Raw genomic sequence first — 25,056 nt, 5'->3', positions numbered from 1 at the left:
TCTATGCTGTTTCTGCTCCAGCCCAGCTCGACCCATTGTCTGGTCCCCAAACCTTCACAATTGGATGACTTTTTCATGATACTCCCTTTCCTGGAAGTACTTCCTCTTCTTGTATGCCTAAGAAAAGGTCACTTAATCCTTCCGTGATTAACTTGGATTTCCAATTCTCTGATGAAGGCTTCTCTGGTATTTCTTGGCAGGTGGCTTTGGGCTTTGTACTTTTGTCACACATATTCCATTTCACCTTAAGTTATTTTATATAGTTGTTTGTTTCATCAAATAGACCGAAACCTCTTGGAAGGTAGAGATCATACCTTATTTATGTCAGTGGGTCTACAGTTCCTAACACACTACTTGCATTAAATAAAAATATTTCTGTCCAGATGAAATTAACATGTGTATCACTTCAAATCTTTTGATATGAAAACAATCAAGTGCTCTCTTTACAATATGTTAATCTTAAAATTTTATTTTTCATTTCATCAAATGAAATGAAATGTCTATGTAAAAATTTTTCTTCATTTATAAAATGTTGATAGGTAAATCAGAACAGAACAGAAAAGAAAAGAAAGTTATAATGAAAGGGAGAATTGATGTGTCTCCAGTTTTTTGCTTTTGTTTTTAAGCCTGATAACGTTTCTTTGGCTGATTATGAAGGTAATACCCTTGAGCTTTACATGATAAGCTTAAAAATGTCTCTATGATATTCCAGTATATAGTTCAGGCAATATGCCTTAAGATTTTCTTTTTCCTTTTTTTTTTTTCTTTTTTTTTAGCACAGCTACAAGCTTCTCTGGGGAACCGGCTATAACACAAAGATTTGGTACTATCTGTCTCTTCCATTTCAGAAAACTAGAAATTATGTGCTTTGAGATACAAGGCAGTAAAATATTGATTGTACAGGACATTTCAGTAGAGTAGAAGGTATTCTAATTAACATGATAATCAACATAGGCTTTTTCATGGAACAGATTGTATAAATCGAAAATTTTTATGGATTTTGATAAACATACTTCACTCTCAGAGGGATTTCAAGCTTCCGGTGTTATTTCTCCTTTCTGGACACCATGGTACACAATTAAGGCAAAGGAACAAAGGAAGAACCCAACATTAACTTATAAATCAGCTATCAGTGACCAACTGCGCAAGGGAGTAACACCAGTCCCTGGCATTTCTGAGAGCTATATCATATTGGGGGTGCTGGAAATCACTAATGCCCTGAGAGATTCTCTAGTATTTTTGATATTCATGCGTAAGCCTCATTCTCCATCCAAAATTTTTGCTTAAAAATAAATAATTCTACCTGGGGCAGGAAGAGCTCAAGCTTTAGTATATGACATAGTTACCTTTTTTTTTTTGGAGCACAAATTCTGCCACTTATGGAACTGAATATTTTATATATAAAATCTTAATTTTCACAATAACCTAGGAGGTCATTAACTTTATCCCCAAAGGCACAAACTGAAGCTTGGAGAGATTAAGTCATTTCCCCCAAGGCTACAGAAGCCATTAACTGTAGGAACTGGGATTTGAACCCAGGCTATCTGATGCCAGAATCCATGCCCAGAGTCATTCCTTTATGTTACTGTCTGTGTCCTGAGATCCGCCTATAGGCCTGTGTGCCCTTTACTGTGTTCTCACTAGGGATATGTTGGTGAAGAACAGCACAAAATCTGCTGTCATGCAGCTTACCTAAGAGCTCTGTAGCAGAGAAAGGAAAAGAACTTCTATCGTGTATGCTTTCTTGAAGATTTAAGGAGAAGGCTGTATTGCCCTTCCTAGAACATTTTCTATCAACATAATTTATTAGAAACATTAAAGTGTTGTATATTTCAAATTAAAGTATGTTTGAATGGAATTATTTCCATTAACCTCATGGGAAAATTTTCATAGAACATAATGATTTTTCCTCTGTTATATTCCTTCTTTGTCACTGAAGAAAATGTCCCTGTGATCTTGAAAACACATAACTGTGTCAGACATGACCTACTGAGGAATCTACTGGCACATACTGGGAGGCAGGGTCAGCTGAGTTCTGTTCCTGGCATTGCCATGATGGACTCAGTTCTCTACCATAAGATGCACATCATGTGCATTTGCATTATGTTGGATTGTTGTCAATAAACACCCATCTATTATTTATGCTTTGTAGCTCATAGAAACATTTTTCACTGTCATCTCTCTGACCACAGGTTCTCAGAAACATTCATAGTCTATTTTGAAACTAAATTTTACAAGGATATTAAAAATGAAAAATAAAAATCCCCCAAGGCATAACCCACGGAGAAGTCCTCTCTTTACAATTTGGTGCTATCCGTCCAAACATTTTTATATTCATATTCCTCCATACAGAAATCCTTGACTTCTTATATTGAATCATTTAAAACACTGACTCATTTAATTTTTGCTTCTTTTTTGCCTGGTCTTTAAATTTTAATGGAACCTTCTCTTGAAAAACTTCATAATATATCATTTACTTTATGCATTGGAATACAATAGTGCCAATTTTACTAGATACTCTGGTTAGTAATATGGGGAAAAAGTGGCTGTGGGAGATCATATGAACAATATGTGAGGCCCAAGAGACTTACGAAAATATAAGTATGTAATATTTCATAGACAGGTCTAAGGAGTAAATAAAAAGCTATGGCTTTAATTCATTCTGCTCAGGAGAAAGAAGCTATAAGTGAAATATGGTGGGACTAAAATGTGTGCTTCTAAGATGGTTCACCTACTTTAGACCTGGTGATTGGTATGTTGTCATAATTTTCAGAATTTAGTCATTATTTCAAAATAATATGAATGTAGAAGAGGCTCCTATAATCCACAGGAACATTGTTTCTAATTATTTTCCATTCCCTCTGTACAAAATACCCCTTATCTTTAAAGGGAATAATATATCTCTACTGATAGGTAAGAAGACCCTCAGGTCCCCAAACCTATAAGAACTAGACTAGAGGCTTTTAAAAATCTGTTGATAAATTATTTTAAACCGATTGAGCTAGAAAACCACCAGAAGAGAAAATATTTGGTAAATGATGTAGAAATGTTAAAAATCATCAATACTGGATTATTTTAAAGCTCTTTCCCTTTTCTTCTCCACCTCTCACCTCATCCATCAATTCTCCAAATGTCAGCTTGAACCCTCTGGCCAAATCCTGTTTCAGGGAATTTACTTGTGGACGTGGCACAGCAGGCATTAAAGATGCCATTAAGCTGACATCTGCTCCAGGACACGGGAACCTTAAGTGGCCTGAAAGCATCTAATGTGCCATGCCAACTAAAGAGAAATCAAAAGAAAAGGCAAAAACAAACAAAACAAAACAAAACCCAGCAACAAATTTAAAATATACTGAAATGAAATTTTAATTTAAGTGTGTGCCTTTGCGTGCACTCACACATACATATATACACATTCATATGCTCCACTTGCTTTAGATTCGTAGCATTGAGTACAGAATTGGAATGCCATAAGCTCCGTTCCGATAGTGACATATGTTTTACATTATTTTTAAAGAACTAATCCTTACACTCTTTTTGCCAAAGTGTTATATTATCATTGATGCCATTTCCATCTCAGCAACCTTTGGCTATACAGAGAAAGGTTCTCTCTATGTTCTTTTCAAATAAGCTCAAACATACATATCTTATAAAACAAAGATACGCATCACCCAATATGAATTGTGATCTCAAAGAACGGAAGTTCTTTCCCCAGCACCCTGACCCAAAAGATGCTCAGTTAGCTCCATCTCTAAAACGCACTTGAAATTAATGGAAAGTTGAATTACACACACTGCCTCTATTTTTTAAAATATTTTTACAAAGTAACAAATTGTTTCCACTCAGTAAAAATGATGGATTATTGTATAGTTTGAAAAAATTAATGAACAGATGGAATATCAACCCATTATTCATTAAAATATTTTACTGGGTTAATTCAGCAAATAAAAATGGAGAAGAGAGCAGATGGCCATTTATAGTTCTCTTGATTTCTTAAACTACTTCTTTACAGCCAGAACTGCTCCTATATTTAACTTGAAATGCACAGCTCTCACCATATGCACAGTAAGCAAGCATTCATGTGACCTCATAAACTTTTCATATAACACAGCAATGATTTTTATGATTTAGTTAAAGGAACACTATACACTTACAAAGTAAGTTATTCCCATAGCCCCAATATTCTGGGGATAATTTGAATTTCCTAGACTCAGTAGATACTTACCATCATTATCTGGTCTGAAGTAGGTTCAAGTAGGCACATGGGTAAAATTTCACAAAAGGAAGTGATCAGCTTTGTTACAAACGCTGAAGTATGCCAAGCATGCATAAAATTATTACAGAGTAGGCAGTGTTTCTCTTAAGGCAATACTTTTTTTTCCATCGTATCCTACTCCTGTAAGTTACTAATTCTATCCTCATGTAGAGCAAATGGGACTCTCACATATGTAAGTGGAATCAACCACTCTGGAAAACTGCTTGACTGTATCTATTACAGCTGAACATATACATACTCTATGGCCCAACAATTCCACTCCTAGGTATACGCCCCACAGAAATGCATAAATATACTCACAAAAGACACTGATATGAATATTCATAGATGCACTATTTGTAAAAGCTCAAACCAGGAAGCAATCCAGACAGAATCAATAAATAAGTTGTGACATATTTATACAATGGTATAATAAAGACAATGGAAATCAACAAACTTCTGCTATAAAAACAACAGGAGTGAATATTACAAACATAAAGTTGAGCAAAAGAAGGCAAACACAATAGCATATACTCTGCAATTCCATTTATGTAAACGTCAAAGGTTGACAAAATCACTGTGGTGACAGAAATCAGCATAGTGGTCGCTTTGGAGGAAAAGTGGGGAACAGTGACGGAGTCAGGCAGGGGCCGGTTTGGGGTGCTGGCCACGTTCTTTTTCCTGAACTGGGTGGTTGTTACATGGGTAGTTTCCTATTGTGAAAATGTACTGCATTGCACACTTATGATTTGTGAACTTCTTAATATGTATGATAGACTTCAATTTTTTTAAAGTTTACTTTAGAAGATAAACACTATGAATAAAGAAAAAAGTCCTCTGTAGCAGTGCCAAGTGCAGTACAGAAATTATACCATAATGAATAGTGAGAATTCTATTTCATCAGAGTTAACCCAAGTGACATAATGCAAAAATATTCTCTAAATATTATTTTCATAAAGTTCTCCCACCTCCACATTCGAAGTCCTTGGTAGTCTCCCACTGATAGCTTTCCCCTGTTATAGAAAACGTGTTTCTCCCAAGCACTGGACCTTCCCCCTTCGGCTGAGTATCCTTTCACCTGTGAAACTCCTTTCCCCAATTCTCCTCCACATGGTCTGTGCCCCATGATACTCTTCCCAGCTCTGCAGGTGAGGCATGGATGGCTCAAGCCTGAGTTTCTCTCAGACACAAAGTTCTCATTCTGATAGGACAATTCTTTGTTTTATGGGATTGACCCAGGCACTGTAACAAGGTTAGCTTCCCTGAATCTGAACCCAAGATGCCTGTAGCCTGTAGGGCCTGTAATTCTTATTACATATAGCATGGAGTTCATGACTGGGCTTCTCACTAAGACATCAGAGACAAGAGACCTGGCATAATGTCCTGTTCATTGTTATTCCACCTAAGCCCAACAGTGCCTGGGTATGACACCTTTACAATAAAGGTCATTTGAAGTTATTTGGCATGTGTTCAATACATGTTTACTGAGCACCTTGATGTGCCAGGCATGGTTCTCAACAATAGGGATAGAGTAGTGAATAAAACAGACCAAATCTTGCACAGATTTTCTCTTCTAGTGAGAAAGAGATGATAAACAAGGAACAAACAAATACAAACAGAAAAACAGCAGATAGTGATAAGCGCTAAGAAGTTAGGAAAATAAGATAATGTGATAGCAATCAAGGGAAAGGGGGCTGGTTACTTCAGTGGTTCTCAACCAGGCGTGATTTTGTTTTGAGACACTGTATAAGACATTTGTAATTGTCACAACTGAGGGACTCTAGTGGGTAGAGGTCCAGGATGCTGCTAAACATCTTACAATGCACAGGACAACCCCTCTCCACAAAGAATTATCCAGCCCCTAATGTCAATAGTACCAGGACTTTCTCATTCTACTTTAGATGGGGATGAGGGGTGGCCTCCCTGAGGAGGTTCCATTGGAGCCACGACCTGAATGATGATAGAGAAAGCCAGGTGAGCAAAGTTTTGGAGAAAGGGCTTCCAAGCCAAGGGAATAGGCTGCAAGGTGCAAATCAGTTTGGGCGGTCTGAAGAAAATAAAGAAGAGTAAAGGGGCTCAACTTAGCTAGGAGGAAGGACAGTATTTTCAAGTTTGGGCAGGTAGCGAGTGGTGCTTTCAAGATACCACTTGGGACGAGGCATAGTCCAAATCATTTAGGGCCTTAAAAGTCACGGTAAGGAGTTTGAATTTTATTCTAAGTACAAAGGGAACCTCCTAAAACATTTAAAGGAAAGAGATGACATAATCAGATTGTAAGAAATCGCCCTGCCTGTTGTGTGGAGAATGAATTGTCAGAAGGGCAAAAGTGAGGCCAATGGGATGAGTGAGAAGACTACAGCTGTGGTCCAACAGAAATAGGGTGATGGCCTGGATGTATGAGTGGGTGGAGTTGCCAAATAAAATACAGGATAGCAAGCTAAACTTGGCTTTCAAGTCAACAAAGAATGATTTAATTTTTTTTGTATAACAAGTCCCCTGCAATATTTGGCACATACTTATATAAAAAGTTATTTGTTGTTTCTCTGAAATCCAAATTTAACTGGGCATCCTTTATTTTTATTTGTAAAATCTGGCAACTCTATGCATGCCTGAATGGACAGATATCTGCATAGGTAGACACAGAATCATATGTACTTGGGAAATGAGCCAACCTGCTGTATTTCTCAAATGCAAAAGTACAAGGTTGTGCATGAATGGTTTCTATATGTGAAAGAGGCATGTGTTCAAATATATATTGGTTATACAGGAGATCAATTAAATATCTAATCAATGTTGACCTTTATCTCTCTCTCTCTCATTAGTTTAAAATCTCCAACCAGCTTCAGGTTATCCCTCTAGTATCTTACTAAAAGAAGGAACATATATTATACATTGGCTCTCATTGCTCCCTAAGCTGTTTTCTGTCCCCATCAACCAGGAACCCCACGTTCAAAATCTTGGGATAGGCTTCTTGCATGACTTTTATCTTCAAATGTGAACTAATAAAATATACAAGCTCTGTTACTTCTTTTGCATTGATCTTCAACTAGATTCTCCTTAGGAGTATCAAAGAAAAGGGGGGATTGGAACCAAGCAGAACCCTGCAGCACCCCCCAACCACGAAGTCCCCTCCATGTCCCCTGCCCCTTCTTTACAGAAAAGCTGAAGTCTCCCAGGGTCCCCTGAGTCACAAAGTGCAGGCTCAAGCAGCTAATGCTTAGCACAATAGAGTCACAGACTCAGTGTCTGATGCACATTCCGGAGTTGTTTTCCAGATACTGCAACTGCCACCAGAGGGAAAATGCTAACTGCATGATGACCAGGCTGCAGCCATGACATAAGCTGCTCCATCTTGATCAGTACTGAGTCTACGGCTAGCACAATGCCAAGAACAGCCTTAAGAGAATGGCATTAGCGCTATTCCTCATAATAATCTATATCTTTGTGGGCATCAAAATAATTGTGGCTTATTCTGCTCGTATATGTAAACAGGCAACTAAACTGTCAGCAAAGATATGTTACAGACCCATGTAGACATCTTCCACTCTAAGAATACAGCTCCCTATATCAGCAGGAAGAAGTTACAGAAGACGGACCTTCGCCCATAATCCCATAGAAACAGAAAGATGTTCTGACAGGTGGGGATTTGTAAGCAGCTTTTGGCAGGAAAGAGCTCTCCACAGGGCAGGGGGGGGCGGCGGGCCTTTTGTCTTGTTAGTAACCTTAAACAAGTCACACCCATGCTCCACTGATCTCCAGCCCTAGCACACCTTTCAAGTCTTTTGATCACACAATACCTTGCCTAATCTGTTGGTTCTTTCCATAGATCAAATAAGTAGAAATGAAGAATAAGTAATCAACAGATGACCAGATCTCTTCCCTAGCTTCCCTTGCAGTCATCTCGTGAACAAACTGTGTGAACAAGACAGCATCTAAGGAAAGGCCAGGAGGAGTCGGGAGTTGACAAGTCTGCGCACAGTGGGGCATGTCAAGGACTCTGACCCCCTATCTCAATGGTTAACTGCGATTACTTCCCTTTTTCCCTTTAAAAACTTTCATGGCCGAGCAGAATCTTCAGAGGTGGTTTTTGAGGGACACTGAGTCCACCATCTCCCCCGATTGTTGGCATTCTGATTAAAAGCAACTTTCCTTTCTACCAAAACCTGCCTGTCGGTTATTGATTTTCGAGTGGCGAGCACCAGACCTGAGTTCAGTAACACTCTCAGGTTTAAACCTTCCAGTGTTTCTTATCACTGTAAAGAATTGTAAATTGGTCATTCTTAGGCTGTGTCAGGCTAGCAGATATTTTTAATTCGGCTCACATTGTAGTAAAAAAGAGTCAATATTTAAAGTTAAGAGCATTTTCTTTAAAATCTGGGTGTCTGACTGCCTCTGAAAGATCTGAAGATCTGGCCGCACTGGATCTGCATTTACCCTTGGCTATAACAGCTGGAGTTGAATAGAAACTTTCTTCTTTACACAGAACATGTAAGTCCTCACCTGCTTAGGTGACTTGATCGGCATCTAACAGTGTCACCAAAATTGGATTACATGCAAACGCCTCTGTAGCAGACATCAGAGACCTTTCAAAGCTCTTTCCCTGTTCCCCACTTCAGTCCTATGTCCCGGTTAGGCCAACGGCCCCAAAAGTCTCATTTTTGTTTCCTGCTCCTTCACCACATTTTCTCTTCTTCAATCCAGATTGTTTTTTCTTTAATTTGACTTCCTATTTAAATTGTTTCTGTACATCTCACCAACATTGTTCATTACCTTGGTTTTCTTTCCAAAAGTTAACATGCATATATTCTCTAGGTGTTTTGGGGCACTTGTCTTATCTCACCAAGACTCCTGTGTCAGCTCCCTAAGGACAAGAGCCTTCCTTGATACCTCTTTTAGTAATTCTGGGCATCCCCAAAGCGCTCAAAAATTAGTGGTTGCATGAAATGACTACACTGCAATCTAATCAGCATATAAAGAGAAAAGTGGACCTGATCTTATTCCTTTTTTGAATAGTATACTAGTATGGTTTGCAACTGTTTATTTTTCCTGAAATCCACTATTTTTAAAAAATAGCATTAAGAAATAGAAACTAAGCAAGCTCTTTTAAAGTTCTGTTTAAGGTAATTTAATAAAGCCCCTCAATTAAGCCACACTATCTCATTTTATTCCATAGATATATTTGATTCTATGGCCAATAAAGACTAAAAATTTCACTCATTTTGTTCTTACTTCTTATGAGATTATTAAAACTCAAAGACCCAATTTTCCATCATTTTAAGGAGGCTGATTATTTAAGTGTTAAAACTTGAAATGAGAAAATAAAGTATTCTCTGTGTATGTATCTATTAAAACATAAGGGAATAGATGAGAAGCCTGAATTCTAAGAAAAATTTTCTAACTATACGAGCAGATACCAAAATCTATTTAAACAGCTTTGTAAAAAACAGTGAGTTTTAAATAATTTACTTTAGTTACATACCTTAAAAAAGAATAAGATTTAAAGAGAGAGGTCCAAAAAGCTAATATTTCCTCAATCAAAAAAAATTCTTTCCACACAATAATTACCTTTAAAGAAAATTTTAGGAAGGTTCAAAGGGAAAAAATAATTAGTAAGAAATCCACTCACAGTAGGAATTAGCAAACAATCTGTGTTTTCCTAAATCACCTCCTCTTGATGCCAGGACCACAAGGCATGACAAATTTTAAGTGGGCTTTTGCTGCTGAGAACTAATCCATAAGGTACAACCATTTCATACACACACACACACACACACACACACACACATACACACACTGCAAAGTGTTGAATAAAGTAGCAAACATGGATTAACTGCTTCCATTATAGCCAGTTAGTGAAGATGAAAATAATATTATAGACAAATCTTTTAGAAAAGGCCCATATGCCAATATGTTTTGCAAAATATGGATTGCATTGTTCATAAATGTATATATATATATATATATATATATATATATATACACACACACACACATATATATTGCTTGGAAGATGCTTATGCACTAATAAATAAGAAAAAAAATCATTTCCCAATCAAATTGAATCTTTGGAGGCAGTAAAAAAGAATTTGGAAGGAAAAAATATATAAGGACATTAGTTTCTAATTCAATTATATCATATAGTGAATCAAAATTGAAAAAAATATGAAAAATCACTCAACAGAGAAAATTCATTATCAACTCAAATATAAGATAGCAGTCCTCAATTATCCAAGGGAGATTATATTGTTCCTAACCCAGCACCTGACTTACTGATAACAGAGCATTTGCATAGAATCATATCATATTACATTAGCACTTGGCATCTTAATGAGTGCCTAAGACCTGTCACTCAAGAAATACCACCAGGGAGACCCCTACAGTGCCTCGTGCAAGGTTGCTTAATTTGTCAGTGACAGAGGAAGGGCTAAAACGTGGGCTTCTTGCTTTAGAAAAAATACTGATGTTTTTTGAATTAGCTAAGTTAATGATTTGCCCCACTGAGATCTTGCCTGTTGTTTGTTGATTTACTTGTTTGTTTGTTTAAACGAGAAACTAAATATTCTATCTGTTATATGAAAGTTTGAGAGAGGTGTAAAAGGCTCTCTGGTGAGGGATATGAAAACATTATTCCCATCAAGAGCCGGGAGGGCTTCCCTGGTGGCGCAGTGGTTGGGAGTGCGCCTGCCGATGCAGGGGACACGTGTTCGTGCCCCGGTCCGGGAGGATCCCACGTGCCGCGGAGCGGCTGGGCCCATGAGCCATGGCCACTGAGCCTGCACGTCCGGAGCCTGTGCTCCGCAATGGGAGAGGCCACAGCAGTGAGGGGCCCATGTACCGTAAAAATAAATAAATAAATAAAAGAGTAAACTGGGAGATAGGACTGGAAAGTGACTCTGAGAGATTCTCACGTTCAACCTTATATCTATGAGCAATGTGAGGTCCAGAGGGGTGATGCAGCTTTCTCCGCACTAGCTGGTGGCAGGAATCGGACTGAACTCTATACCCATATAGTCTAGGGTTCTTTCTTCTGCACCTTGACCTTGAGTTGTGTCTTCAAGGTAAGGCATCACTATAACATTGAAAAGGAATTCATCGAGCAAGATAATCACATTAAATGTAAATGCAAACACCACAGTTGAAAATCTGCAATAGATGACGGTTTTTATTATATGTTGATTTGTTCAACATATCTATTATTGCTCCTTGTAATTATAATGGATAAACAGTCATTGCCTTGGGGTGTTGCTCATGTGTCTGTAATGTTCATCACAGGCCGACAGGGACCCAGGCACCACCAACAGCTCACAGACTGTAGAATTAAAAGCTGTGTCAAGCACTGGCTGAACCGGTGCACTAAAGCTTCATCGATTCGGACCATTTTGGGGAGAATGGGGTACAAGGTGGGGACAAGTGAATTGATAAAAAATAAAGTCAGAAATTAACTATTTTTGAAGAAATACATAACAATTATTTTTAAGTAAGTGAAAGCAACCACTTACATACTGTCAAATGTAAGTCCTGTAGGGCTTATTTTAATAACTGAATAACTCATGTGTAATTAGCAGATAAATTGTTTACATGAAAATGGCATCAGAAAGCATTTGAAAATACTTCTGCACATCAAAAATGTGCCATCAAATCTTATTTATTCCAAATTTTGCACAGAAAACATTTGACTACAGAGAGAAGAGAGCTAAATTTTAGTCGAGTTCTAGTTAAATGATCAAGAATTCTCATAGTCATAATGCTCTTAGTGAAGTGATAATGATAGTATAATGATTCCTCTCCACTCCTCACAGGGAGTTCATATGTATTTTCTAATTTGTGCTGAACAGACTTCTGTGATGTGAGGGTAAACAGAGGTGAAGGAACTTGCCCAAGATATAGTAGCAACTAAGTTCTACATCCTGGACCAGAACCCAGGGGTCCTCTGACCCCTGCTAAGTACCCTTTCACTCTTCCACATGCTCTCCGGGAAGAGTACAGCATTCTGGGTTAGGCTAGATGAGCTCTAATGTCATTTTTCTTTCATTCCCAGGGTCTATATTTCTTTACGTGCAGTGACCTCAAAGAGAAAAGTATCCATTACACATATGTGCGATTGGGGCTTAAATTTACTGGATTCCAGGGACTCTGCATTTCCCTTCAGTGGGTTGTTTCAGTATCTCATGGATCAGTACATGTGTTCAATACCTTAAATCCTTGTTGATATGAGATGAGCATAAATACTCAAACTATCTTTGGTTTCTCCAACTCTTTGTCCTAAACACTAGGTTTAATGTATAAACGGAACTGAGTCAAATATCCCTTAGTCATTCTAATGGCAAGAAAAATGACAGCTCCTTTTCTACCATTAACATTACCAAGACCTAAACTCATGGATAATCTTCTCTTCTCAGGCAACAATTACTGTGAGCCTCACTTTGGTGGGGAAAGCAGAGACACCAGAAGAAAGAATCTTGGAGATTAATTTGTTAAATGGAGAAATACATGCATAATAAATGACTCTATGCTATAAACTTATTAATAAAGAGGAAGCTGAAATAAACATGCACTTATGTTCAACTGTAGAGTCTCTTTCACCTTACCCTACATGTATGGCAATACCATGTTTATTATTGACCTTACATAGCTATAAATACGAGCTTCAACACAGCTCAGTTTGGAGCTTCTTAGTGGTGAAATGTCACCTCTTAGTCTTTGTATATAATACAAGGGAGACCTTTTTTGGCTGATGTGCGTGCACATGTATAACTGCCCAGTGACAGCAGATTAGGATGACCAGATGACTTATGACTGATCAATATGTAGAGCTGAGCAATGTACATGGAGAGGAGGAAAGAAGCCTTGAGCTTTAAATACTGCTGTGAACGGATTAAGTGAGCATTCCGGCCACCACTCTATCAGCCCTTTATCATTTAGAATATTCAGTTAGATTTCTCACCATGCATATCCTCCACCCCCAGACCTCCCGAACTACTTACTCATGGTTACTTCAACAACAATTTTCTGGCTAGTATTCCTTTGCAAATTATGTTTTCTTGGTTGAAATAGTCCCTTTCTCCCTTCGCTTCTCCACCTACAGAATTCTACTCATCTTTAAATACCCAGCTTATATGTCACTTTCTCAGAGAAGACCTAAGTAAATGTACAGTGGTCCCTCGCTATCTGCAGGGACCCCTGGGGATACCCAAATCCACAGGTGCTCAAATCCTTTGTATAAAATGGCATAGTATTTTCATATAACCTATGAACATCCTCCTGTATACTTTAAATCATCTCTAGAGTACTTATAATACCTAATACAATGTAAATGCTTTGTAAATACCATGTAAATGCTGTGTAAACAGTTTCCAGCTTGTGGCAAATTTAAATTCTACTTTCTGGAACTTTTTGAAAATTTTTTTCAAATACTTTCAGTTGAAGTTGGTTGAATCCACAGATACGGAACCCACGGATACGGATATGGAGGCCAACTGTACACTCATCTACATTCAAAAGTACTTTGGTCAAGCCATTCCTATATCACCGACCATAATATGCTGTAATGACTTGATTAGCTACCTCACCCATTAGATTGCACACCCTTCATGGCCAGGGCTGCTGTGTTATTCCTTGTTATATTTCCACCACCCCTTGGTCCCCTGCCCCTTACACCTGCCAAGATGCTCCCCAGTTTCTTGCATACTGTGGGCATAGATTAAGTTCTATAAATGTTTATTGACTGAACTAGTGTGGGAGTGGCCAGTGGATAGTCAGGATCTAATGGGTCGTTAGATTTGTGGATGATGAAAACCCTCCTAAACATAATGTGTTGACCCAAAGGCTCAACTCCCTGACCTTTCATTTAGGCTGTGAACCAGAGTGCACAAATCTTTGTTCATCCTTTTAATGTGCTATCCACTTAGATTTCAGCCTTACATTAATCTGGGATATTAATTCCACCAGCACTTCTGATGGAAGCTATAATTTATATCACTGAAAAACCTTTCTGTAGCTTAATATCCAGAGGTGTAAGAAGACAAGTGACATTAAACATTAACTAGGCAGAGAGGTATGAGTGCAGAAACCGTGTTGTGTGAAAACTCAGAGCCAAAATGCAGGCTAAAACATCTCACAATTAAAATAGGATGAAATGAGCAAGTGTCACAGGTCCTCCTGCATTAATCAGAAAGCATGTAAACCAGAGGCATATTTATTGCCTAAAAAAATCCTCAAACCCCTGAAGTACCTATAATTATTAATTATGAATAAACAACACTGAAAGTATTGACATTGTACATTCCTATAAAATGAAACATAAAATAATAATGCCTCAATCTTATACAATCCTTTCAAGTTAATGTCAAGTTGAAAAGGGATTCTATGAAGTTCTAGGTGGGCAAGCGCTCATGACCACCCAGAAATGGAATCTGTTGTGTTAATACCTAGGTCAGCACTCTTAATAACACACGCTCTCTCTCTGACACTAACACCATATAGAGAGAGTATGAGGTGGCTGATCCAGCCCTGAGATCTAATCTCAATATGCCACAAACTTGCTGAGTAACCCTGAGCAACGTTTGTATTTCCTTGGGCCTAAAGTTCCCCATTTAAAGAAAAGGGCTAGAATAGGGTACCATTATGTCATTTCAATTTGAATATTCAATCATTCCTATTTCTAAGGTTTATTTGATTTGTGATCCCTGCTCTTACTCTTCTGTTAGAGGGAAATGTCGGTGGCTTGATAAAACATGTGCCATTTTTAGCATATTTGAGAACTGCAAAGTGAGCTTATTCTAAAATGCTATCCATTGTGATGCTTCCAGCCTCAAGTAATACAATAGAAAGTCCAACATCATGCAAAAGTATTATTTCACAAATAGGATATCTAGAGTGTGGATGGGCTCAGGGCTGGGTGAAAGATATCAGCAAGGACCCAGGTTTTTCCCATCTTTCTGCTCTGACTTCCTGGGTGTCAGTCTCCTCTTCAGATTTGTAGCAAGGTGCTTGTCCTAGGGTACAATAGAGAATATGAAGACCAGACTTATAACGTCAAATCTCCGGGGAAGATGTCATCATCTTTCTCCAAGCTAAAAGCCAACAGCTCAGCAAAGCATCTTCTCCTCTCTGTCATATTATTAAAGTAGTTTGGGAAGTAGCTGTTGAACACCAGTACGATGCTAGAAATTGTTCGTGATACAATACAAAGATGTATAAAGGAAAAGCCATTCAGTCTTTCATTGTGGTATCATGACTAATTCAGAAAATGAAGCACAGTTGCTCCACTACTTGGATACCAAAAATCTGAGGATGCTCAAGTCCCTTATATAAAATGGCATAGCATTCACATAGAGTCTATGCACATCCTCCCTAGGCTTTAAATCATCTCTAGGTTACTTATAATACCTAATACAATTGCTATGTATATAGCTGTCCTTGCATGGCAAATTCAAGTTTTGCTTTTTGAAACTTTCTGGAATTTTTTTTCTTTTTTTTTTGCATATTTTCCATCTGAGGTTGGTTGAATTCATGGATGTAGAACCCGCAGATACGGTGAATCAACTGTAAATCTGTTTTAGAACCTTAAACCAGGACAGAAATACTCTTTCCATGAGGTTAACCCAGCCCTAGCAGAATCTCCAGGTGTGGTTAGGCAGTGTGACCCTATTCTTCTGAAGAAAACAAATTCCTTACTTAAGGATGATTTTTCAAAGGAATTTATCATAGACTACACTGACCTTACTTTTTTTTTTTTTTTTTTTTTTTTTTCCGGTACGCGGGCCTCTTACTGTTGTGGCCTCTTCCATTGCGGAGCACAGGCTCTGGACGCGAAGGCTCAGTGGCCATGGCTCACGGGCCCAGCTGCTCCGTGGCATGTGGGATCCTCCTGGACCGGGGCACGAACCCATGTCCCCTGCATCGGCAGGCAGACTCTCAACCACTGCACCACCAGGGAAGCCCCTGACCTTACTTTTGAAGTGACTAAAGCTCGGCAAAGCAGAATGCATTTCAGATCGCAGTGGATTGCAGCCAAGGGTTATTTGAGGTATTTAGACTAAGGTTTTCAGCAAGATAAGCATAGTGTAACAGTAAAACATAATCATAGCTGCTATAAATTAAAATATATGGCATATGGTATGTACAATGCATTCCTAAATCCACCATTCTCAGATATATCCTGTTTTTGTACTGGTAATATTATACTGTGGTCTAAAGTTGGACTGTGTGATGAAATAGTAATAGTAATAGTAATAGTAATAGTATCCAGATACTTGAATTTAGAGATTCACAGAGTCAAATGGTAGAATTTGTTAAAAGCACTGTAGTATGAATATATTACAGAATACCTAATTGTGTCCCTATTTTATATTTCCAACAATATTGTGGTAATGCCTTCTGCAGCATATGAGTGACAGTTTCTCTGTGCTGGAGACCTGGTAGTGGAACTCCTTCTGGGTCACAGAGTATATGCACATTTTTCATTTTCATGAATGCTGCCAAATTGCTTCCAAAATGGTTGTACATATTCCCACCAGCTGTATATGAGAGTTTTTGTTTCACTACATTCTCATAAACACATGATATAAGACATTTTAACTTTTACCAATCTGGTGGGCGAGAAATGGCATCTCATTTTTCTCCTCATTTGCACTTCTCAGATTCCCAATGAGATTAAACTTAAACACTTTCTTCCATGTTCATTAGCCACGATAAGCCTTTCTTCTTCTGAAAAATGCCTATTTGTTCTGTTTGCTCATTTTCTATTGGGATGTTTTCTATTTCATATTGACATAATTTTTCTATATATGTTGGTTCTTGTGGGTTAATGTTTCTTTTACCCCTTTACTCTAATTTTCTTTCTTTCTTTCTTTCTCTCTCTCTCTCTTTTTCTTTCTCTTTCTTTCTTTCTTTCTTTCCTTCCTTCCTTTTATCTCTCCCTCCCTCCTTCCCCCCTTTCCTTCCTTCCTTTTTGGCTGCATTGCATCTTCGTTGCTGCATGCAGGCTTTCTCTATTTGCAATGAGTGGGGGCTACTCCATTGCGGTGCGCAGGCTTCTCATTGCGGTGGCTTCTCTTGCTGTGGAGCACGAGCTCTAGGAGCATGGGCTTCAGTAGTTGTGGTGCATGGGCTCAGCAGTTGTGGCTCACGGGCTCTAGAGTGCAGACTCAGTAGTTGTGGCGCACAGGCTTAGTTGCTCCGCGGCATGTGGGATCTTCCTGGACCAGGTCTCCTTCTCATGTCCCCTGCATTGGCAGGAGGATTCTTAACCCCTAAGCCACCAGGGAAGTCCATCTCATTTTATTTTTCCCAACTTTATTGAAATATGAGTCACAAATAAAAATTGCATATATATTTAGGTGGTACAACGTGATTTTTAAATGGGTATGACATGATGATTTTATATATATACATATATATATAGTGAAATGACTACCACAATCAAATTAATTCACACATCCATTGTCTCACAAAGGAGTACTGATATTCCTTTGCCATACTGATTTCATTTCCTTTGGATATATACCCAGAAGTGAGATTGCTGAAATATGGTAATAGTTTGATTTTTTTAAATTTTGAGGGGAAACTTCATACTGTTTTTCATGATGGCTGTACCAATTTACATTTACACCAATGATGTACAAGGGTGCCCTTTCCTCTACACCCTGACCAATACTTGTTATCTCTTGTCTTTTTGATGATAAGCATTCTAACAGGTGAGAGATGATTATCTCATTCTGGTTTTGATTTGCATTTCACTGATGGCTGGTGATGTTGAGCACCTTTTCATATACCTGCTGACCATATGTATGGCTCTTTTGGAAAAATATCTGTTCAGGTCCTTGCCCATTTTTTAGTCAGGTTACTTGTTTTATTGCAATTGATTTATAGGAGATCCTTATATATTATGGATATTAAACTTTTATCAGATGTATGGATTGTAAATATTCCCCCCCTTCTGTAGGTTGCACTTTTACTCTGTTGATTGTTTCCTTTGCTGTGCAGAAACTTTTTAGTTTGATGTAGTCTAACTTATTTATTGTTGCTTTTGTTGCCTGCACTTTTATAGTCATAGCCAAAAAAATCATTGCCAATGTCAAGGAGATTTTCCCCTATGTTTTCTTCCAGGAGTTTTACATTTTCAGGTCTTAATTTAAATTCTTTTGCATGTGATTGATGAGTTGTCTCAATATCATTTTGAAGAGACTATTCTTTCCACATTGTGTATCTTGGCACCACTGACCAAGGTTAGTTGGACATGTATGTGTGGGTTTATTTCTGGGCCCTCTATTCTGTTCCATTGGTTTATGTGCCTATTTCCATACCAGTAACCTGCTGTTCTGATTTCTGTAGTTTTGGAATAAAGAAATAAAAGATATCCAAATAAGAAAGGAAGAAGTTAAATAGACATGATAAATCTCACATACAAAAAACCCTAAATACCCCAACAAAAAACTGTTAGAACTAATAAACGAATTCAGTAAGGTTGCAAAATGCAAAATCAATATACAAAAATCAGTTGTTTCTATACACTAACAAGGAACTATCTGAAAAATAAATTAAGAAAGCAATCTCATTTACAATAGCAACAAAAATCACTTAGGAATAAATTTGACCAAGGAGGTGAAAAATCTATACACTGAAAACTATAAGACATTGATAAAAACAAGTGAAGAAGACACAAATAAATGGAACGATATCTCATGTTCATGGATTGGAAGAATTAAAATTGTTAAAATGTCCATCTACTGAAGGCAATCTACAGATTCAATCCAATCTCTGTCAAAATTCCAATGGCCTTTTTTACAGAAAGAAAAATAATTCTAATATTCATATGGAACCACAATAGACACCAAATAGTCAAAGCAATCCTGAGAAAGAAGAACAAAGCTGCAGGCATCATACTTCATGATTTCCTTTATTCTCATTTTATATGTGTTTTGGAAGAGGAAAGAGATAAATGTATGTGGCCAACCCACGATGTCAACCAGAAGTCCTGAGCTCTCCACACTTTAGACCCTTCACTCTGTCATACATGCTGGTTTAGGCACTGTAGCTGCAGCTTGCAATGTCACCATGGCCTCTGACCTTGTCCTTCTAATATAACACCCACCACAGCACTTCTAATTTCTTCTCTCATCAAAGAGACAGGTGGAGAGAATGCTTTTATTCTGCAAGTACACATGAAAAATGGGTATTTTCCCATGGATTTTAGTAGAAAGTTTAATTACTATGAGTTCTTTAAATAATTTGGGTTTTGTGTTTGTTCTATTCTTGATATGTTTGAGCACTATCCCAGAAGTTAATTGAGTAATTATTTAGGGTCATGAGGTATAGCTTGCTTATTTTAAAACTCAGGATGGGGATGAGGGAAGATTTGGTGTAATGAGATAGTCTGTTATTTCTGTGAATTTAATTAAGAGCTCTTTATTTTAGATTTGCCCAGATCTTTTCTTGGAGAAAGTGTCCCCACACAAATTCTCATGACCTTGTGCTTTCTTTTCCTTTTATTTTCATGTGTATTTGCTATGGTTTTAAAGAGTCACTCCTAGTCCAATAGGGAATTTCTTCTGGTTTCATGACTAAATGGTGCTTAAGCAGTATGCCAACAAGACATTCATTATGCAAGGTACTAAGGCAAAGCACCCAATGATCTGTGAAGGAAACAGAACTTCATCTTTGATTTTTTAAAAGTACTTTCCAAGACAGATTAGAACAGTTCACCATAAAGGGGAAAAAAATAATCTCAAGTAATTTTATAAGACAAAAGAATAGTAAGTATGTACTTTCTTGACTTAAAAACACATAAACTGCATGCAGTCTGAGGTTTTTCCCAAAGAGTTCCTGAATAGATAGAAGAAAAGTTCTACAAAATGCATCAGCCAGAAGTACTGTGCTAAATTCTCCAATTACTCATGCTCTAAAGAAACTTTCAAAATGCAGTTCACACCTCTTGCTGAACTTTTTAGTTCATTTTCAATTGCAAGGAACAACAAAGTAGTTTCTTTTTCCTATTTCTGGGTGGTGAGAAATGAGTAAGGTCATAAACTAGATACGTACCATTATCATTTATATCTGAAGAAGCTACAGCCAATTATATTATTTTCTGTGTTATCTGCAGGGCAATAAATAGAGGCAGGAGAAAAGTCAAGATGTTGTTTGCACACAGGCTGGCCGTACAGATATGGCACAGACCTCACACTTGGGACCAAAGCAATGGGAAGGGAGCGAGCGGGGGGCATGCATTAATGTCTCCTTGGGCTTACTTATCTTACAGAAGCCCATCATCTCAGAAAGAGGCTGTATCATAAAGGAAGGTGATGAGTTTTGGCATCAGGCTTGGCTCCCCAAAACACGGCATTAGCAAGTCACTTAACATTACAAGAAAAAAAGGTATGCTCATACTTTGGAGGCACTCCATGAAGACATGGCCAAGGTTGTACTGCACCTAACAGATGCACAGTTAAGTTCTTTCAAATCGCTCCTTGCATATTCCGTCCCAATCATTAAACTGGTGTCATTACCATGCTGGGATGCTACACTAAAGAGCGGGGCACAGTTTCAAAACTGTTGAGCAGCTACATAAAGTGACATACCTGTACACCCCCTAGAGCATCTGCCGGTCAGGTCTGTGGATTATTACCTGTCCTCCTTTACCTTTCTTATATACTTCAGTTTCTTCCTCCCAAATGTAACTTGAAGCGTTTTTTTTCCCCCCACTGCTTTAGGACTTCTTCAAGCATAAAAGTAAATATTTGAAAATGGAGCAGCTTTAAAGAAATTTTTTTTAAGACTAATGGGTGTTCATTCTAAAGGAGCAGGGATCAAAAATAATAATAACTTTCAAAGCCAAACAAATGCTGTTGCTCTATCACTATCTGAGACACCTGGGGTTTGATTTCTTTTTAAGGATTATTTTCAGTCCTTTATAATACACGTAAGTGTGATAGGTTCACCCTTTTATCAGGAACAGATCTGAAACAATGTGATAGAAAGAAATCCCTTGCCTAAGCCATGGCCAGACCTGTGTCACGGGATGCTTTTTATTAAAAGCTCTATGTAAGATCATCACAAATATGATTTATTTAAAAAAATTAAATTGAGATCAAAAGAAAGCATTTTATTGGTTGAATTGCCAACTAGCTTTCCATCCTGAGGCTCCTTTTTCGTTTTGTCTAGTTGAATCATGGCTCAGTACAGCTCCTGCTTTCTCTTTCTTAACCAGGAAACCTGAGTTTCTGTCTGGATCCCAGAGCTCTGCTTTTGGGGCTTTCTCTCTCTACTCCCCTCCTGACCATCTGTGAACCGAAAACAAGGCACCTCTTGCAGTTTCCAGAACTATAATATCTCTGGAACTATAAGACTTCCCTGGTGGTGCAGTGGTTAAGACTCTGTGCTCCCAATGCACGGGGCCCAGGTTTGATCCCTGGTCAGGGAACTAGATCCCACATGCATGCTGCAACTAAGAGTTCACATGCCGCAACTAAGTGTTCACATGCCACAACTAAGGAGCCTGCCTGCTGCAACTAAGGAGCCCACCTGCCGCAACTAAGGAGCCCGCCTGCCGCAACAAAGACCCAGTGCAACCAAATAAATAAATATTAAAAAAAAGACTCCTGGATACAAGATCAATATGCAAAACAATTAACAACAAAATCACGAAGAAAGGTATTAAAAAAAAAAACAACTATAAGATCTCTTCTGCCTGAATACCACCTACTGCATGGAGAGCGCCTAGCTCCTTCCCTCTGGGTGAAAGACGCTGAGCCCAGTCACACTGTCCTCCTGCCTGTTGTGTGTATACAATGCAACACAAGCCACAGAGGCCCTTGTCTGTAAAACATGTATCTGGAATAATATTGGGAGGAAAGTAAATAATTTTTTCAAAATGAAATAAAAATTACTTTACTGAAATTCATTTGCTCCAAAAGTTTTTTTTTTTTTTCCTGTTATAATTCTGAAAGAAAGAGATTCAACTCACCTGGTCAGACCTTTGACTCTATATTTTTAAAAAATCTGAATGTCAAGAACAGTGTAATAAAGACTGTTTAGAAATTGTGTGGGAAACAAATCTAAATTTCCTGGCTCAACATTATCTGTAATGTTCAGCATCGTACATATAAAAAGCTACCATTTATTAGGTACTTGCTAAGGGCTCAACGCTAAGGGTTTACTTAATACAAATCATCTCATTTAATTCTCACAAGGTCACATTGTTCTCAGAGGCGATTAAGTAACATGCCCAAACAGGTAGCCTAGTACTAAGTGCACTGCACATCTTTGAACCCAAGCAAGCACACTCAGGAGCCCACACTGAAACTCTCACACCAACATCTACAATGAACAATGTATCTGTCCTTCATTTACTAGATTAGATAAACTTCAGGGTTGTTTCCAGGTATAAGCCTATGGAGGGCCTGCGCTGAAACTCTCCTAGATCTCAACCCTGGAATATGCACAAAGGAATCTTGAATACATGCTTTTTGATTAGGATGATAATAATTAAAAATAAAATTATATGAATGATCATAGGCAATACTGACTAGACCAATTTAATAAAATCTGCATCACCGTTCCACTAAAGATACATTTCAGCGTCTTGATGATTTAATAGAAGATTGCTACACTGCAATTCCCAGCTGTACAAAACCTATTCTCAAGCATGATCATTATAATCTTGTGCTTTATTAAACATCTGAAAGGAATGGCATAATGGTCCTTCAAGGACAGGTCCATTAGGGAAAAAAAATAGAATAATTTACAGTATAATGTGTTTAAAATGCTTTTTAAAATAGTGTTGTCATTAAGGTGATCAGCACCTGGGTTATTCTCATTGAAACAGCCTGAGGTCTGCTGATTAAAGAGAGAGCTACAACCCCTTTTCCTGGCTCATTAAGTGAACCAAAGATACAATCCACACACCTCTTCCTGTAGTCTAGTTTCATTAGGACGAAAATCCGCAAAAACCAGTTAGATATCAGTGCAATAAACTAGGTTGAGAAAAGAGGAATGGAATGACACATAGCTTTATTGACCAATGAAATTTAATTGACTGTCTATATTCTCACTTAGAAATTGGTCAAAATGCCCCCAAATTCAGTTTGATACTAACAGAGCTTCCTTTTAAAGTCAGAACATGCTTTTCCAAAAGCACAAGCCTACCATTCTTCATCTTTCCTTGGCCAAAATTATATCAGGTATTCAGAATGCATCTTGTCCAAGAGTTAATTAATATTCCCCAATCTACATCTTAAATTGCAGGTGGAACCTACTGGTCTGAAAAATGATAATAAGATTAATAAAACTTACATATCTATTGTAACATAAAGTCTACAATTTTCATGTCTGTTTCCATTTTTAAATTCTCACATCAACAATATTGATTCCCATTTCCAGATGAGGAAAATGAAGCTCAAAAAGATTACATGACTTGGGCTTCCCTGGCGGTGCAGTGGTTGAGAGTCCGCCTGCCGAAGCAGGGGACATGGGTTCGTGCCCCGGTCCGGGAGGATCCCACATGCCGCGGAGCGGCTGGGCCCTTGAGCCATGGCCAATGGGCCTGCGCGTCTGGAGACTGTGCTCCGCAGCGGGAGAGGCCACAACAGTGAGAGGCCCACGTACCGCAAAAAAAAAAAAAAAGATTACATGACTTGCCTGAGCTGACATTAATCTTAAACGGCTAAAAGAGGATTCCAAGCCAGAACTTCCAACTGGCCCTGGGCTCTTTATAGGACTTGGTCTTTTTAAGTCAAAAATTTCCCCTTACCTGGTCCTTGCCATACAGCACAAATTCTCCAGAACATTATTATACTCTTTGTAAATGAATCTGTAAATGGTTTGTGAAAAATGAACCTCTTACGCTCAGCAGGCAGCAGACAGTGATAACTGTTATCTGCCTGCTGGGAAGCTGAAGGCAAGTTAGTAAATCTCTCTGAAACTTAACTTTCTCTTCTTAATATCAAAATAATAACATACATGCCTTTGAGAGAAATCAACAAAAGAGCGTGTCAGAGGAACTCAGAACTCGGGACAGAGTGAGTTTGCGAATCCTATTTAATATGCATCTCAGGTTGAGCATTATTAGAACCTACATGATAATTAAAGCTGTGAATGTAGTTTTTTTCTTTCCAAAGATGGAACTGTTGGAGGTTAAGTAAGTGGAGAGTAGACTTGATGGTTTGGTCATTTGTAAAATAGGAAATAAAAGAGCATTGGGAGGAGACTGAGATGGGAAAAGAGCAAAAAAGGTAAACGCTGAGGTTAGTAAAAAAGAAGAATTTAAAGAAAAATGATACTTACACATATATGCACATATCAGCCTCTGGATAATAACTGAATGACCCAAAGCAGGTATAGCATTTATATCTTTATTAAATCTCACTAACCCAACGAGATTATTGTTATTATTATTGTCCTCATTTTACAGAAGAGTCAATTGAGGGACAGAGAGGTTAGGTATCTTACCCAAGGTCACACAGCTGAGATTCAAACCCTGGCTCTCTGACTCCAAAGTCTGCACTCTTATTCCATGCTGTTCTGCTCCTGGTCTGAGCTGGGAGTCAAAAGCAGCAGAGGGGTAGAGTGGATGCTGAAAATACTCAATTACTCAACTACAGGACATCTGTGTTGAAGGCAGAACCCACCTGAGTGTGCTCTGGTTTGGACAGACCTGGCCCAGTGCAGCAGGTCACTAGGGGCTTGGGATGATGAGACACAAAGCAGACACTGTTGTTTGTGCACTTGCCAAGACTGTTGAGGGATCACGTAAATTGAGAGGTTGTGGCTGAAAGACAGTAAATTTTCTCAGCAATCCATTCTAA

At 38.2% G+C, this 25,056-nt stretch overlaps 1 protein-coding gene across 1 annotated transcript in view; it reads right to left on the bottom strand.

The window, feature by feature from the left end:
• The window catches only part of HS6ST3 (heparan sulfate 6-O-sulfotransferase 3), a gene marked incomplete at both ends in the record, with an annotated part of 667,106 nt that overhangs the window by 192,594 nt on the left and 449,456 nt on the right, over positions 1-25,056 (bottom strand). The window lies entirely within an intron of this gene.

Source organism: Mesoplodon bidens (genome assembly GCF_964165515.1).
Source record: "Mesoplodon bidens genome assembly, chromosome: 17".
In the NCBI taxonomy this organism is placed as follows: Eukaryota; Metazoa; Chordata; class Mammalia; order Artiodactyla; family Ziphiidae; genus Mesoplodon; species Mesoplodon bidens.
This window is presented reverse-complemented; position numbering and strand designations above follow the sequence as displayed.